The sequence below is a fragment of the Nerophis ophidion genome, linkage group LG18 (assembly GCF_033978795.1).
Source record: "Nerophis ophidion isolate RoL-2023_Sa linkage group LG18, RoL_Noph_v1.0, whole genome shotgun sequence".
In the NCBI taxonomy this organism is placed as follows: Eukaryota; Metazoa; Chordata; class Actinopteri; order Syngnathiformes; family Syngnathidae; genus Nerophis; species Nerophis ophidion.
This window is the reverse complement of record NC_084628.1, coordinates 48,169,634-48,188,085: the sequence shown is the minus strand read 5'-3', so window position 1 is coordinate 48,188,085 and position 18,452 is coordinate 48,169,634. Positions and strand designations below refer to the sequence as shown.

Genomic DNA, 18,452 nt, shown 5'->3' with positions numbered 1-18,452 from the left:
TGATGAAAATACAACAATCTTACATGTTACTACATTACATATATACTTACAACATTAATACAGGGGTAGGGAACCTATGGCTCTAGAGCCAGATGTGGCTCTTTTGATGACTGCATCTGGCTCTCAGATAAATCTTAGCTGACATTGCTTAACACGATAAGTAATTCATAATTTGCTGGTAATCACAGTGTTAAAAATAACGTTCAAATTATAAAACATTCTCATGCATTTTAATCCCACCATCTGTTTTCTATCGCACCTGTTCAAGAAGTCGCATTAAGGGTAAAAAGTATTATATTTATTATTGGTTAGCTTTAGAATAACAATGTTATCAAAAAGAATAAAAGACTTACCAGGGTGTACGATTGTAGCTGAGATGGGCGCTAGCGCCCCCCGCGACCCCAAAAGGGAATAAGTGGTATAAAATGGATGGATGGAAAAGACTTATTATACTCTAAAAAGGTTGGTCTTAAAAATGCACACATTTAGTTGTATTCAGTGTTAAAAAATATGATATGGCTCTCACGGAAATACATTTTGAAATATTTGGCCTTCATGGCTCTCTCAGCCAAAAAGGTTCCCGACCCCTGCATTAATAGAAATTATTGATGGGGTTTCATTCAAAGCTGTTGAGGAGGCGCACTCCCATTGGCTCCATTGTTAGCTGACTTTTGCTAACATTTATTTACTAGTTAGAATGCATAAAAGAAGAAACGTGTGATTGTCTCACATTAGAGTTGTGAGGCAATATTAAAACAATATATACTGTTCCCCTTTAAAGTTAACTGCTAAGGTGAGGGCTTTCATGGATTCCTGCTTTATAAACTCAAAATGTCTCCCTTTTTATTATAGATAAACACAATAAAGAAAACGTTTAGGTACTAAGTTGCAAAATCCATAAAACAGGTCATCCGATAAAATGAAAACGACGACAAGTACAATGATTGTTAAAATGACCAATTTGTTGAATTATTTGTCGTCTCATTTTTGGAATCACTTTCATGTCTTTAAAATACTGTTTTTCTGCGGTGGGAGCGGGGCTTACTTTTCCACAGATTTTTTTTTTTAATTGATAAATGTGACCTAATGTCTTTCTGAGTGTGCATGTTCTATTGAAGACAAACCTTGGGGTGATTAATAAAGTCAGAAAATCGCGCAACTTTCGTTGTGTCGAATGTTTCTTTTAATCAAACGTTCTTTGCAGAGTTTCTCGTTGCAGTAGAACATCAAGCTTTATTTGCCGTGGGAAATGATCTGATTTTCACCTATTTGGGTTCAAAATATTTTTTTGCAAACCAGTAGTTATAGTCTGCCAGTGATGTGTTGTTGTTGAGTGTCGCTGTTGTCTAGATCTCGGCAGAGTAACCTTGTAATACTCTTCCAGGTAGCCGGTAGCTAATTGCTTTGTAGATGTCGGAAACAGCGGGAGGAAGAGCGCAGGTAAAAAAGTATCTAATTCTTAAACTAAAAAATAAACAGCAGGTGAGTGCCCTTAAGAAAAGGCATTAAAGCTTAGGGAAGGCTACGCAGGACAAAACTAAAACTGAACTGGCTACAAAGTCAACAAAAACAGAATGCTGGACGACAGCAAAGACTTACTGCGGAGCAAAGACGGCGTCCACAAAGTGCATCCGAACATAACATGACAATCGACAATGTCCCCACAAAGAAGGATAAAAACAACTGAAATAGTCTTGATCGCTAAATCAAAGTAGATCAAAGGAAGACATGAAACTGCTACAGGAAAATACCAAAAAAAGAGAACAAGCCACTGTGAAGGTCTCTTGCTGTCGTGCGGGTTCCATGGACCACCAAGGAAGGACGTGATTGATCAGGTTTTGACTCTGTATTTTTCAAGTGGAGGGTCGCTTTTCAGCTCCTTCCTCCACTGCTCGCTCTTTGGTCGTCGTGGTGGTCTGCTCTGTGTCGCTTCCGCTCTCCAAGTTCTTCCGCCCCGTTCTCTCCCCCTTCTCCCCTTTTATACATCAGGAGGAGATATGTTAATCGTGTCGAGGTGCGCGATCCACACACCTGATCTCGTCTGCGGCATCCACCCGAACTCTCCGCCTCCTCGCTGCCATCTCGTGCCCTGCCCCGGTGCTTGTTCGCCGGCTCCGCCTCTCCACAGCCACCAAAATAGGAGCGCAAGACAAGAAGTAAAACACTACACACATGAAAACCGCAACAAAAGTCAGAATAAGTAAGGGTGTGATGTGACAGGTGGTGACAGTACACCTACTTTGAAACAAGAGCTACATTGATGCATGCTTGGTTATGCTTTAAAGTCATAACAACAAATGCGACAACAACTTTTTACTGTCAAATGAGTTAAATTTTTTAACACTTTCTGCTGGTGGTGTGCCTCTGGATTTTTTCAATGCAAAAAATGTGCCTTGGCTCAAAAAAGAGGGCCCCTTCCTCTTCCAGCATGACTGTGCACCAGTGCACAAAGCAAAGTCCACAAAGACATGGATGACAGAGTCTGGTGTGGAGGAACTTGACTGGCCTGCACAGAGTCCTGACCTGAACCCGAGAGAACACCTTTGGGATGAATTAGAACGGAGTCTGAGAGCCGGGCATTCTCCACAAACATCCGTGTTTGACATCACCAATGCGCTTTCGGAAGAATGGTGAAAAAATCCTATAAACACACTCTGCAACCTTGTGGACAGCCTTCCCAGAAGAGTTGAAGCTGTAATAGCTGCAAAAGGTGGACCAGCATCTTATTGAACCCTATGGGTTAGGAATGGGATGGCACTTCAAGTCCTTATGTAGGTCAATGCAGGTGGCCAAATACCTTTGGCAATATAGTGTATCTATATAGAAATCAATTTGAATGTATATATCTATATGTATCTATAATGTTTATATAATTTGAATGTATATATCTATATGTATCTATAATGTTTATATAATTTGAATGTATATATCTATATGTATCTATAATGTTTATATAATTTGAATGTATATATCTATATGTATCTATAATGTTTATATAATTTGAATGTATATATCTATATGTATCTATAATGTTTATATAATTTGAATGTATATATATATGTATCTATGTTTATATAATTTGAATGTATGTATCTATAATGTTTATATAATTTGAATGTATATATCTATATGTATCTATAATGTTTATATAATTTGAATGTATATCTGTATATATATCTATAATGTTTATATATATATAGATTAGGGTTACACAAACAACATATTGATCTTGAGGCACACAAGCATAGCTTTATCAATCCATTTTTGTGGGGCTGTTGAAGTCTAATAGGAAATTCTGGAAATTCCTGGAATTTTTTTGAACTTGGAAAAATTATGGTTTGAATTTCCAGGATGGCTGGAATGGGTTGAAGGTGGAATGGTTTGAATTGGTTGCAAAATGTGGAAATGGTGGAAGTTTGAACAAAGGGACATTTAATTTAGAATGTCCTGAAAAACTGTGAATTCTGGGAAATCCGGGAATTTTTGGAGTTTGTGAAGGGAAAGCCTGAATAGGATGAATATTTTTAAGTTGGAATGGTATGAAAAATGTGGAAGGTAGAGCTCACCAAAATCTTGAATCTATTATCGGTGACCGGAACCGGAAGGTAAATGTTTTCACACACTAGTGAAAAGCTCTTACATATACAAATGAAACCCTTTCACACATACTACTGACATTTTTTTTCACTCACACGCACTAATGAAAAGGTCTTGCACACGCCAGTGAAATCCTTTTACACATAGTAGTGAAAAATAATTGTGTGTGTGAGAGGTTTTCAGCAGCATTTGTTTCAGTAGTTTGTTTGAGAGAAAAACCTTTAAGTAGTATTCCACTAGTGTGTGTGTGTTTCACTAGTGTGTGTGAGTGTTTCAGTAGTGTGAGTGAGAGTGTTTCAGTACTGTGTATGAGAATGTTTGAGTAGTGTGTATGAGAGTTTCAGTAATGTGTGTGTGAGAGAAAAACATTTCAGTAATGTGTATGATAGTGTTTCAGTAGTGTGTGGGTGTTTCAGTAGTCTGCGAGAGTGTTTTTCTGTAGTGTGTATGAGTGTTTCAGTCGTGTCTGTGAGAGAAAAAACATTTCAGTAATGTGTATGATAGTGTTTCAGTAGTGTGTGGGTGTTTCAGTAGTCTGCGAGAGTGTTTTTCTGTAGTGTGTATGAGTGTTTCAGTCGTGTCTGTGAGAGAAAAAACATTTCAGTAATGTGTATGATAGTGTTTCAGTAGTGTGTATGAGTGTTTCAGTAGTCTGCGAGATTGTTTCAGTAGTGTGTATGAGTGTTTCAGTAGTGTGTGAGTGTTTCCGTTTTGTTTGAGAGAAAACATTTCAGTAATGTGTATGATAGTGTTTCAGTAGTGTGTATGAAAGTGTTTCAGTAGTGTGTGTGAGTGTTTCAGTATTGTGTATGAGTGTTTCAGTACTGTGTGAGAGAAAACATGTCAGCGATGTGTATGATAGTGTTTCAGTAATGTATGTGCGTATTTCAGTAGTGTGTGCGAGAGTGCTTCAGTATTGTGTGTGAGAGAAAAACATTACATTTGTTTATGTGAGAGCAGTACAGTAGTGTATGTAAGAGGTCATTCTGAATAATGTCCCTAACGGCCCCTCATACATCCACACAATTATCTGGTATCCATGCGGGCAAGAGCCTTAAATATTGCTCACAGCCACAGATTGTGTCATAAAATGCTTTGCATTATTTCTACAGACATGTCTCAGCAACACTTTCACGTCGAAGCAGAGACAGAGAGATACAGGGAGAGAGATAGAGAGAGTTACTTTTGACACACCTCCATGCTGCACTCTTTAAGAAGCTGGGAGGCCCCTCCCTGTTCATTTACTGTAAGTTCTCCAGCTGAGTGGACCAGTCCAGGACTACAGAGGTGAATACGGAAAAGGTTTTTTTTTAATTTATTTAGCTGGTAAAGTTACTATTTATCTTCTGATATCACATACAGTACAGTGCACTGTATCGATGCTAGCTTGGTCATGTTCTTACACAATACGAAAGTGCAGCTAAACAGGTGATTCCAAGCATAAATAGTTTGTGCGAGCTCGATAAATCGCTTTAAAAGATTCGTATCGATGTGTAGTTATTGATACTTTCCTAACTTGTCTGGTATATGGTGTGCTATAAATGTTACACAATAGCACAACTAAAAATGCGCTTGACAAATCACATACTATTTGTTTGAATATGAAAGACAGTATTAAAATCTGGCAATGTTGCGTAACGCCATAAAACCTGGAATGTTCCAGGAAGTTTTTTGGCTCAAAGTTAAGCGCCACACCTTTTTTTTTTACCTTTTTATTTAAAAAAAAAAAAAATGTTCTAAGACAAATAGAATTACAAAAACAACTGGGCTTATCTAAAATAAATTCAATGTATTGTGTGTGTATATGTATATGTATATATATATATATATATATATATATATATAAACCCCGTTTCCATATGAGTTGGGAAATTGTGTTAGATGTAAATATAAACAGAATACAATGATTTGCAAATCTTTTTCAACCCATATTCAACTGAATATGCTACAAAGACAACATATTTGATGTTCAAACTCAGAAACTAAAATAATAATAAATAATTAACTTAGAATTTCATGGCTGCAACACATGCCAAAGTAGTTGGGAAAGGGCATGTTCACCACTGTGTTACATCACTTTTATTTTAACAACACTCAATAAACGTTTGGGAACTGAGGAAACTAATTGTTGAAGTTTTGAAAGTAGAATTCTTTACTATTCTTGCTTGATGTACAGCTTAAGTTCGGGGTATTGTTGACGTATTTTACTCTTCATAATGCGCCACACTTTTTCGATGGGAGACAAGTCTGGATTGCAGGCAGGCCAGGAAAGTACCCGCACTCTTTTTTTACGAAGCCACGCTGTTGTAACACATGGCTTGGCATTGTCTTGCTAAAATAAGCAGGGGCGTCCATGATAACGTTGCTTGGATGACAACATGTGTTGCTACAAAACCTGTATGTACTTTTCAGCATTAATGGTGCCTTCACAGATGTGTAAGTTACCCATGCCTTGGGCACTAATACACCCCCATACCATCACACATGCTGGCTTTTACACTTTGCGTCGATAACAGTCTGGATGGTTCGCTTCCCCTTTGGTCCAGATGACACAATGTTGAATATTTCCAAAAACAATTTGAAATGTGGACTCTTCAGACCACAGAACACTTTTCCACGTTGCATCAGTCCATCTTAGATGATCTCGTTCTCCCAGAGAAGCCGGCGGCGTTTCTGGATGTTGTTGATAAATAGTTTTCGCTTTGCATTGTAGAGCTTTAACTTGCACTTACAGATGTAGCGACGAACTGTATTTAGTGACAGTGGTTTTCTGAAGTGTTCCTGAGCCCCTGTGGTGATATCCTTTAGAGATTTATGTCTGTTTTTGATACAGTGCCGTCTGACGGATCAATGGTCACGGTCATTTAATGTTGGTTTCCGGCCATGCCGCTCATGTGGAGTGATTTCTCCAGATTCTCTGCACCTTTTGATGATATTATGGACCGTAGATGTGGAAATCCCTAAATTTCTTGCAATTGCACTTTGAGAAAGGTTGTTCTTAAACTATTTGCTCACACAGTTGTGGACAAAGGGGTGTACCTCGCCCCATCCTTTCTTGTGAAAGACTGAGCATTATTTGGGAAGCTGCTTTTATAGCCAATCATGGCACCCACCTGTTCCCAATTAGCCTGCACACCTGTGGGATGTTCCAAATAAGTGTTTGATGAGCATTCCTCAACTTTATCAGTACTTATTGCCACCTTTCCCAACTTCTTTGACACGTGTTGCTGGCATCAAATTCTAAAGTTAATGATTATTTGCACAAAAAAAAAAAGTTTATCAGTTTGAACATCAAATATGTTGTCTTTGTAGCATATTCAACTGAATATGGGTTGAAAATGATTGCAAATTATTGTATTCTGTTTATATTTACATCTAACACAATTTCCCAACTCATATGGAAACAGGGTTTGTACATATACATACACACACACAATATGTATAGAATACATTACATTTCATTTATTTTAGATAAGCGTGGTTGTGTTTGTAATGTTATTTGTCTTACAACAGAGACGAGAACAACCAAGGTGTGGCGCTTCTCTTTGAGCCAAAAACTTTCTGGAACATTCCAGGTTTTATAGTGTTACGCAACATTGCCAGGTTTTAATACTGTCATGCATATGTAACCGGGTCGATTGTTTTCTAATGTTTTATTATTGTTATAATAACACAAAATATGTAAGTTACATGTAAATACCTGAATATTGTTTTGTCAATGTGGAACCATTGTCTCGTTGTCCCTCCTACTGCAACAATTACTGTGACACCTGTCTTTTTATATGCGTTGGACACGCCCACCAACTTCCCTTTTTGTCTACGATAACGGGAGAGGGGCTCGACGATGACAGAAAGTTTTTGATGACAATTGTATTCGTATTATCAGTAAAGTGCAGCTGAGAATCCCATGGTGTCGGTTCCATAAATATATATATATATATATATATATATATATATATATATATATATATATATATATATATATATATATATATATATATATACATATATGTATATGTATGTATGTGTGGGAAAAATTACAAGACTACTTCATCTCTACAGAAGTGTTTCATGAGGGGTTCCCTCAATCATCAGGAGATTTTATTGGAAGCATTCACATACAATGGTTTATATAGGGCACAGAGTGGGTGGGTACAGGCAGGCGTAGGGTGTGGTGATTGGCTCATGTGTTACCTAGGAGGTGTTTCCGTCTGTGGCGGCATGTTGAAATGATTTCACTGCGCTTGTTGAGGGATGATAGATCTGGATGATATATAATAAACTGTTTCTCTTTTAAGCATAGGTTGCATCTTTTATTACCACTGTTGTAAGGTGTGCTGGATGCAAGAATTTGCCATGTTATTGAATATTCAACATTATTGTCTTTGAGGTTCCAAATGTGTTTGCTGAGTTCTGTAGAATTCCGCAAAGTCTGGTTTCTAAAGGAGGCGTTGTGATTATTCCATCTTGTTTTGAACGCTCCTTCGGTTAATACTACGTACGTGTCGGATGTGTTAATGTCCTTGCGTGTTACCTTAGCTTGGTAAACGACTGATGTCTGTAAGCACCCTCCGTTGAGAGGGCAATCAGGTTTCTTGCGACAGCTACATTTCTTATTGATTTCAGAGTCGTTTAGTGTGGGGGTGAGCAGTCCTTTTGCAATTGCTAACCGAAGGAGCGTTCAAAACAAGATGGAATAATCACAACGCCTCCTTTAGAAACCAGACTTTGCGGAATTCTACAGAACTCAGCAAACACATTTGGAACCTCAAAGACAATAATGTTGAATATTCAATAACATGGCAAATTCTTGCATCCAGCACACCTTACAACAGTGGTAATAAAAGATGCAACCTATGCTTAAAAGAGAAACTGTTTATTATATATCATCCAGATCTACCATTACTCAACAAGCGCAGTGAAATCATTTCAACATGCCGTCACAGACGTAAACACCTCTTAGGTAACACATGAGCCAATCACCACGCCCTACGCCTGCCTGTACCCACCCACTCTGTGCCCTATATAAACCATTGTATGTGAATGCTTCCATTAAAATCTCCTGATGATTGAGGGAACCCCTCATGAAACAGTTATTTAGAGATGAAGTAGTTTTGTGATTTTTACCACACATACATATTGCGCTCTACCACGGTATCGAGCACTATTCTCTGGATAATCCAATCAAGATATATATATATATATATATATATATATATATATATATATATATATATATATATATATATATATATATATATATCTATATCTATATGTATATATGTATGTATGTATAGACAAATATAAATAATATTTTTTTCTATGATTTCCAAGATTTTGCAGATTATTTAAAATCACTAATCTAATAAGAGAATTTAGGTTTTACGTTTAAAAAATAAATAAATTTATGTGTGAAAATTAACATGAATAACTTATTTTAGGTTGCTATTTTTTTATGATTATACCAAGAAGCGCGACACCTTAGTTTGTGAGAGGTGGAGCCCTAATGTACATGCACAAATCGTCCCTATTATTACTCAATCAAGCTACTTATGTATTCTGACGATTCTATTCTTCATTATTAATACAGTTGTCACATTCATTAGTTTACTCATACGACTGTTAAGATTTACTAACGCTTATTATAAGTGATTGTTTTGTGTAATAAATATAGGTATGATATCAACCAGCTTCACAGTATCTTGTTATTCTGTCATCTCACTAAACAAACTCAGTCTGCATCTTACAAGCATGAAGTGAACATTAATAATTAATATCGGTAGCAAATGTATTAGCATATAACAAGTGTCAATTAAACTAGTGCAGGGGTCACCAATCTTTTTGAAACCTAGAGCTACTTCTTGGGTACTTATTAATGTGAAGGGCTACCAGTTTGATACACACTTCAATAAATTGCCAGAAATAGCCAATTTGCTCAATTTACCTTTAATAAATAAATCTATAGATATAAAAAAGGGGGTATTTCTGTCTGTCATTCTGTCGTACATTTTTTTTCCTTTTACGGAAGGTTTTTTGTAGAGAATAAATGATGAAAAAAACACTTAATTGAACGGTTTAAAAGAGGAGAAAACACACAAAAAATGGAGATAAAATTTTGAAACATAGTTTACCTTCAATTTCGACTCTTTAAAATTCAAAATTTAACCGAAAAAAATGAAAAAAAAAAAAAAATTATGGAACATCATTAGTAATTTTTCCTGATCAAGATTAATTTTAGAATTTTGATGTCATGTTTTAAATAGGTTAAAATCCAATCTGCACGTTGTTAGAATATATAACAAATTGGACCAAGCTATATTTCTAACAAAGACAAATCATTATTTCTTCCAGACTTTCCAGAACAAAAATTTTAAAAGAAATTCAAAAGACTTAGAAATTAGATTTAAATTAGATTCTACAGATTTTCCAGACTTGCCAGAATATTTTTTATCTTTATTTTAATCATAATAAGTTAGAAGAAATATTCCACAAATATTCTTCGTTGAAAAAACAGAAGCTAAAATGAAGAATTAAATTAAAATGTATTTATTATTCTTTACTATAAAAACAAAATACTTGAACATTGATTTAAATTGTCAGGAAAGAAGCGGAAGGAATTTAAAAGGTAAAAAGGTATATGTGTTTAAAAATCCTAAAATAATTTTTAAGGTCGTATTTTTTCTTTAAAATTGTCTTTCTGAAAGTTATAAGAAGCAAAGTAAAAAAAATAAATGAATTTATTCAAACAAGTGAAGACCAAGTCTTTAAAATATTTTCTTGGATTTTCAAATTCTATTTGAGTTTTGTCTCTCTTAGAATTAAAAATGTCGAGCAAAGCGAGACCAGCTTGCTAGTAAATAAATAAAATATAAAAAATAGAGGCAGCTCACTGGTAAGTGCTGCTATTTGAGCTATTTTTAGAACAGGCTAGCTGGCGACTCATCTGGTCCTTACGGGCGACCTGGTGCCCGCGTTGGTGACCCCTGGACTAGACTTTCTTAACCTTTTTGACTTAAAGGTCAACTTTTCTATTACATTTTAGATCCTCTCCTTTCCATCATTTGGGTTATTCAATGCTGGACCTCAAGTGCGGTTCAGTCGAGAAACTCACATTTTTGCAACAGATTCCTACAAACAGATTCCTACAAACAGAGTGCTATCATAGAGAAGATCTTTGACAATTTTTTTTGCAAAAGGTCCTGAAAAACAGCAGAGCGCTCCTGTAACTTTGACAAAATGCACAATAAATGTCTACTGGAGAGGACGCTAGTTCTCTGGACAATACAAAATAAAAATAATAGTGAAGAATAAAGTTTGCCCCCAGGTCCGTAGCTTTCTGGAAATGTGGTACTCACAAAAAAAATAGTTGAATATGGAATGAGCCAAAGCTGTAAGTTCAGCCTCATCTTAAAATGCTGTTTATTTATCACGTCTCTTATACTCTAAGTAAAAATATATTGCAATTATATGCTGTGACTGGGTTTTTTTGTGGCAATATGAGGTGAAATTGGTTGGACGGCACGGTCAAAGAGGGAGTGATGTTGGGGCGTTGGGGAGGAAAATGTTCTACCAATGGGGTGTGGCCACTTTCCACTTGTTGTTCAGACTCTGCTAATAGTTTCATTACCATGTCCAGTACCGTTCCTCTTGTCCACCCATGGAGCTCGTGGATTAGGGCTGACATCAAAGCTAATTCTTTCCTATTCTCAGGAACCATGTCTAAGGCACCAGCGGTTGGTATCGATCTGGGCACGACCTACTCCTGTGTAGGTGTGTTCCAGCATGGCAAGGTGGAGATCATTGCCAATGACCAGGGAAACAGGACCACACCCAGTTATGTTGCCTTCACTGACACGGAGAGGCTGATTGGTGACCCTGCAAAGAACCAAGTTGCAATGAACCCCACAAACACAGTATTTGGTACGTAAGACTATGTTGACAAATCAATGTTTGATTTTTCTACGTGATAACTCAATATTGCCTGCTTGTGCTACACAGATGCGAAGCGGCTCATCGGACGGCGGTTTGATGACGCCAATGTTCAAAGCGATATGAAACATTGGCCCTTCAATGTCGTCAATGATAACTCGCGTCCCAAAGTTGAGGTGCAGTACAAGGGGGAGACCAAGAGCTTCTACCCGGAAGAGATCTCCTCCATGGTGCTGCTGAGAATGAAGGAGATTGCAGATGCGTACCTTGGAAAGGTATGCCTGCATATTTTTTTTATTTACAAAAGAGAATGTTGGATGGGAAATCTTCCAAGTCACTGGTAAACCTCTGATTTAAAAACGTATTTCCGTAGGTTTAGGAACAATTTTATTAGTTTTGGATAGTGAAAAAAACATTTCAGGAATGTGTATGATTGTGTTTCAGTAGTGTGTGTGAGAGTGTTTCAGTTGTGTGCATGAGAGTGTTTCATTAGTGTGTGATAGTGTTTCAGTTGTATGTGAGAGAAAAACATTTCAGTAATGTGTATGATAGTGTTTCAGTTTTGTGTGTGTGTGTGTGTGTGTGTGAGTGTTTCAGTTGTGTGAGTGTTTTAGTAGTGTGTGTGAGAGTGTTTCAGTAGTATGCGTGAGTGTTTCATTAGTGTGTGAGAGTGTTTCAGTAGTGTGTGAGAGAAAAACATTTCAGTAATGTGTATGATAGTGTTTCAGTTGTGTGTGTGTGTGTGTGTGTGTGTGTGAGTGTTTCAGTAGTGTGAGAGTGTTTCAGTAGTGTGTGTTTTAGTAGTGTATGAAAGTGTTTCAGTAGTATGCGTGAGTGTTTCAGTAGTGTGTGACCGAGTGTTTCAGTATTTTGTGTGAGAGAAAAACATTTCAGTAATGTGTATGATAGTGTTTCAATAGTGTGTGTGAGTGTTTCAATAGTGTGTGACAGTGTTTCAGTAGTGTGTGTGAGAGAAAAACATTTCAGTAATGTGTATGATAGTGTTTCAGTTGTGTGTGAGTGTTTCAGTAGTGTCTGTGAGAGTGTTTCAGTCGTGTGCGTGAGAGTGTTCAGTAGTGTCTTGAGAGTGTTTTTGTGGTGTCTTGAGAGTGTTTCAGTAGTGTATGTGAGGGTTTTAGTAGTGTCTTGCGAGTGTTTCAGTAGCGTGTGAGAGTGTTTCTGTAGTGTTGGATAGTGTTAAATCAATTGGATTACTGTTATTGATACATGAGGATGGTCTAAAAAATCCTTGTTTTTGAGTCAACTTAAAGCATGGATTGGTGCAATAAATATTAAGTCAGATATTACAGTACACGGATTTACTTTTACCTTCAACACGAAACTAAGATGTTTGCTCGGACTGCTTAGCATTCTTTATATTGAAATTTGACCGGTTTTGGCATTTGGAAATGTAAAACATGTGTGAAAATGGTCTCCCGCATTCTTAAATTGTGCTGTCGGCAGCCCAAATAATTTTAACAGTAGCATATTTAGCAGCTACTGTTACTGATAACCTACTCAGTGGCCTAGTGGTTAGAATGTCCGCCCTGAGATCGGTAGGTTGCGAGTTCAAACTCTGACCGAGTCTTACTAAAGACTATAAAAATGGGAACCATTACCTACCTGCTTGGCACTTAGCATCAAGGGTTGGAATTGGGGGTTAAATCACCAAAACTGATTCCGGGGCGCGGCACTGCTGCTGCCCACTGCTCCCCTCACCTCCCAGGGGGTGAACAAGGGGATGTGTCAAATGCAGAGGACACATTTCGCCACACCTAGTGTTTGTGAAAATCATTGGTACTTTAACTTTAACTTTAACTTTAAAGCTGGTAGGTTAACTCTATAGGTTAGGGTTCATCTTAGCTTTTCGCAACTTTTAATCAGAAGGGTTCAATGTCTCTCCTGTGCGAGTTTGAAGCCGACACAACAAACGCGCTCAGAGGAGATAATGTTTGAAAAAGGGTGACGGGTTTTTACAAAACTTTTGTTTTGAAGGTGTAAGTGCCAACTTTCTGTTGATTTTTACTGAAGGATGTCAATTATCAAAATGTAGGTCTAAGTAAGACCTACATAGAAGTTTTTGTTTCATGTCTCTCCGACATTCCTAGCGGGAGTTACAGTCAGTTTTGTCTGTGTTTTCTTCCTACGAGCAGTTTTGTCTGTTTTATTCCAGGGGGCGCTAGAGCACAATTTTGAGTTTTGGGGTTTGGTTTTTTTTATTAGATCGCAATTTTTGCCAGTTCTGATGTGTGTGTCCAGTTTGGTGAGTTTTGAACTATTTTAAGGGGGTCACCTCAAACTATTTTAAGGGGGTCACCTCAAAGAGGCAAAAATGACATTTTTTTGGAAACTTTTGATTTTTGCTGAAGAAAGTTAGTGAATGAAATGTAGGTCTAAGTCAGACCTACATAGAGGTTTTTGTTTCATGTCTCTACGACATTCCTAACGGAAGTTACAGGCAGTTTTTTCTGTGTTTTTCCTAGGGGGCGCTAGAGCGCAATTTTAAGCTTTGGTGTTTGGTTTTTTTATTAGATGGCAATGTTTTTCAGTCCTGATGTGTGTGTAAAATTTGATGAGTTTTGAAGCATGTTAAGGGGGTCAAATTACAGCTCAAAGAGGCGGCGGAATAATAAAGAATAATAATAATAATAATAATATCAAAACCTTAGAAATACAATAGGGTCCTCTGTCCCAAAGTTAACTATATCAACAATTCCACATCCGTCTCAGTGACTTTTCAAGCCAAGAGCATATTCAAATCGAACCAGGAACATATTCAAATCGAATTGATAGACTTTCAATGTGATACAAAAAATTTCACTAAATCCAAAAGTTTTACAATGCAAAATTACCCACAAATTAAAAAAAAACATACACAGGTGATGGTTTTGTCAGGCTTGCCCCTGACAGTTTGTCTATGTTTTAGTTTTTTCCTCTGCATTTGTCTGTTTCCTGTGTTTAGTATTTCCTGTCTTTTAGTTCCTGTCAAGTGCTCTTAATTTGTCAGCTTCCTGTCTTGTTCCCTGAGTGCTGTGTTCCTCCACAGTGTGTTTAGTATTTCCTGTCCTTAGTTCCTGTCTAGTGCTCTTATTTTGTCAGCTTCCTGTCTTGTTCCCTGAGTGCTGTGTTCCTCCACAGTGTGTTTAGTATTTCCTGTTCTTAGTTCCTGTCTAGTGCTCTTATTTTGTCAGCTTCCTGTCTTGTTCCCTGAGTGCTGTGTTCCCCTTCAGCTGCGGCTGGTTGGTCTCTGGCAACACCTGTTGCCAATCAGCCGGCTCCTATTTGTTCCTCCTTCGTCTTGTGTCAGTTGCTGGATCCTTGTATTGTCATTTGTATTGTCGTTGCCTCGTGTCACTCTTGTGTCTTTGCTACCTGTCATGTCTGGCATCATTTCAGCTATCACCTGTCGTGTTACATCTTATCCTGGTCGTTGTAGCGGTAAGCTGTTTTTGTTAGCCATAGCTATTTCCAGTTTTTCTGTTTGTTATCCTCTAGCTTCCATGCTAAAGTTCCTTTTTGTTTCTTGTTAGCTTCTATGCTAAAGGCCTTTTGTTTTTATCCACCCACGTGCGCGCTTTTGGTTTGAACCCTTTGTTTGGTTGTGTCTTAGTATTTACATTAAAATCTTGTTTGCTCACTCCATGCCTGCCTCCATCTCTGCATCTTGGGGTTCGTCAACAAATACCCCTGACAGGTTTTACTGTTTGGTAGCACTTACTGCACATCTGTGAGCAGACTTTTGGTGTCATGAACCTCGACATCTATGTCCAGATTCAGAGGTACCCTGACTGATTCCCACCTTGATGACATACTCAACTTGTCTGTCAGTGAGCTAACTGCAACATAGCATTGAGTTGCTAGTCATGTCTCCTTTTAGCAGTTTGCAGTTTTGAAGATGCAAGTTTTTTGTTGAGACCTCACATTGTATTTGGTTGGAGTTGTGCCTGCAATTATTGTTCTGAAGAATATTTTGTCTGACTAATAATTTAAAGTTTAACATGTTTGTTGCACAAATTTATTTACATTGTGGCTCTTTGTGTTTCACGCTTTAAATAACTGTTTTTGACCCTAACCCTTTCAATCCACTTTAATCCACTTTATTTCTACAGCACATTTAAACAACAAAAATGTTTCCAAAGTACTGCACAACAATATTATAAACAATATTCAAATAGCTCCACCAATGACTTAATAAAAACAAACAATAAACAAAAAGCAATATAAAAATAAGTATTATTAAAAACGATTTCAAAGGGTAAAACCAATTTAAACGATAAATAGAAATCAAAATTTGAAAAACACAGAGGACCACACAACTCACATAGTGTTAAAAGCCAAAGAATAAAAGAGGGTGTTAAGGCGAGACCTAAAACAGTCCACTGTGGGAGAAGCTGGAACATGGAGGGGCAGAGTGTTCCAGAGCTTAGGGCCGAGCACAGAGAAGCCCCTGTTTCCCCTGGTTTTAAGTCTGGTCTTGGGCACCACGAGCTGGAGCTGGCTCTCGGACCTCAGAGTGCATGCAGGGGTGTAAATTTGGATGAGGTCCAAGATATACTGAGGTGCCAGTCCTTCTAAAGTTTTAAAACCAATCAGCAATGTTTTAAAATCAATTCCAAAATGAACAGGGAGCCAGTGCAAAGTCTCAAGAATTGGGGATAAATGCTTTGGAAAAACACACAGAATAAGTGTTGTTTTTTTCTTTTGAAGACCGTAACCAATGCTGTTGTGACCGTGCCGGCTTACTTCAATGACTCTCAGCGTCAGGCCACCAAAGATGCCGGCACTATCTCCGGGCTCAACATCCTTCGCATCATCAACGAACCGACTGCTGCGGCTATTGCGTATGGCCTGGACAAGAAGGTGAAGAGATACATGCCAGTTAACGTGTGCAGTGACATTTTTTCTTGAGGTTCTGTGGACATTGGCATTCCTTGCTAATCCTTTGGTATCAAACATCTTTGACCTTGTTCAAGTGGTCCATCTTAAAATAATTGATATGGGATATGTGATGCATGACGTGATGCATGATGTATGTCATTTTAGCCAAACCAAGGTCTGATGTTTAAATCATTCCAAAATTGCAGGTTGGCTGTGAAAAAAATGTCCTGATCTTTGACTTGGGCGGCGGCACTTTTGATGTGTCCATCTTGGCAATTGAAGACGGCATCTTTGAAGTCAAGTCGACGGCAGGCAACACCCACTTGGGGGGCGAAGACTTCGACAACCGCATGGTGAACTTCTTCATCACCGAGTTCAAACGCAAGCACAAGAAAGACATTGCCGGAAACAAGAGGGCGGTGCGTCGTCTGCGCACAGCTTGTGAGAGGGCGAAGCGAACCCTGTCCTCCAGCACGCAGGCCAACATCGAAATCGATTCCCTTTTCGAAGGCATCGATTTCTACACTTCCCTCACCAGGGCCCGCTTTGAGGAGCTCAACGGAGACTTGTTCCGCGGAACTCTGGAGCCTGTGGAAAAGTCTCTCCGCGATGCCAAGCTGGACAAGGGTGATATTCATGAACTGGTTTTAGTAGGAGGCTCCACTCGTATTCCCAGGATCCAAAAACTGCTGCAAGACTTCTTCAACGGAAAGGAACTCAACAAGAGCATCAACCCAGATGAAGCCGTGGCCTACGGTGCAGGTATCTTCTTCAATAGATTACTTTAAAGTACAAATGTGACAATATGACAGTATGCGGTTTCACTTTCTGACTTAGACACTTGCATTTATGGATCTTCACATCTATTACTGTCCTAAAAGAGCACAGGCTTCATGTGCAAGGTGCACTGTAGGGAAGGGATAGTGGTCATTTGTTTGAACATGATGGACAGATTCTGGCCACGGAAGTCTTTACCAATCTTTCTGGCAGGTAAAGGAAATGTGGGCCTTTATTTTAGCGATTCTCCCGGATAATTTCCTGCAGGGTGAGTCCAATAGTAATATTGTCTGCTGGATTTCTCAGAGCAGCTGGGGCAGTATTGCAGTCTCTCTGACGCACGGTTGTGACAAAACGAGAGCTGAGCCAGGAGGCTCTACGGAGCTATCTACATTTGTACTCTCACCTATGGAAATCATGACCAAAATCATGAGCGAAAGAATAAGATCGTGGATACAAGCTGCTGAAATTAGTCTCCTCAGAAGGGTGGCTGGCATCTCCCTTAGAGATAGGGTGAGAAGTTCAGTCATCCGAGAGAGACTCGGAGGAGAGCCGCTGCTCCTTCGCTTGGAAAGGAGCCAGCTTAGGTGGTTCGGTTGACGAGCGTCTCCCTCGGGAGGTCCTCGTTGCACGTCCCACTGGGAGGAGACTCTGTGGCAGGCCAAGGACCAAATGGGGGGATTACATCTCCTCTCTGGCCTGGGAATGCTTCGGTATCCCCCAGGAGAATGTTGCTAATGTTGCTCTGGAGAGGGAAGTCTGGGGGTCTTTGTTGGAGCTGTTGTCCCCATGACCCGATTCCGGATAAGCGGTTGAAGATGAATGGATGGATTTCTTAGAGAATCAGCATAGCGCAATTGAGTGGGGAATTCTGTGAAAGATTCAAACGTATGAGGACATATCTGTGTGCTGATTATCATTGACCGTCTGCATGAAGGTGACTGAACCATAGGCGTTGACCCAGAAGCACTGACCCATATGCGCACTCAGAGGCAGAAGATGTGAGTGTGTCTAGTTGCGGTGGCAGTATGAGCGGCCAAAGATACATAGGAACGAGGCAACTTGAGGTGTTATAGAGTGGAAATCTCCTGTACCAAGCTCAACCACTTATCAAGGATGTCTTTAGGCTGTTCATCTGTTTATCTGGTCATCACAGCCTTGGTTGGACTTCCACATGTCCATGGATAAGCACCTTACCTCGGATGGTTACTGGCACGAATAATCCTAGGAAGGTACATTTCGGAGAGTGGCAACAGACGTTTCAGTTCTGT

The 18,452-nt window shown here is 38.7% G+C and overlaps 1 pseudogene; it reads left to right on the top strand.

The window, feature by feature from the left end:
• Positions 1–4,739: 4,739 nt before the first annotated feature.
• Positions 4,740–18,452, top strand: part of LOC133537277 (heat shock cognate 71 kDa protein-like) — a 21,599-nt pseudogene continuing 7,886 nt past the window's right edge.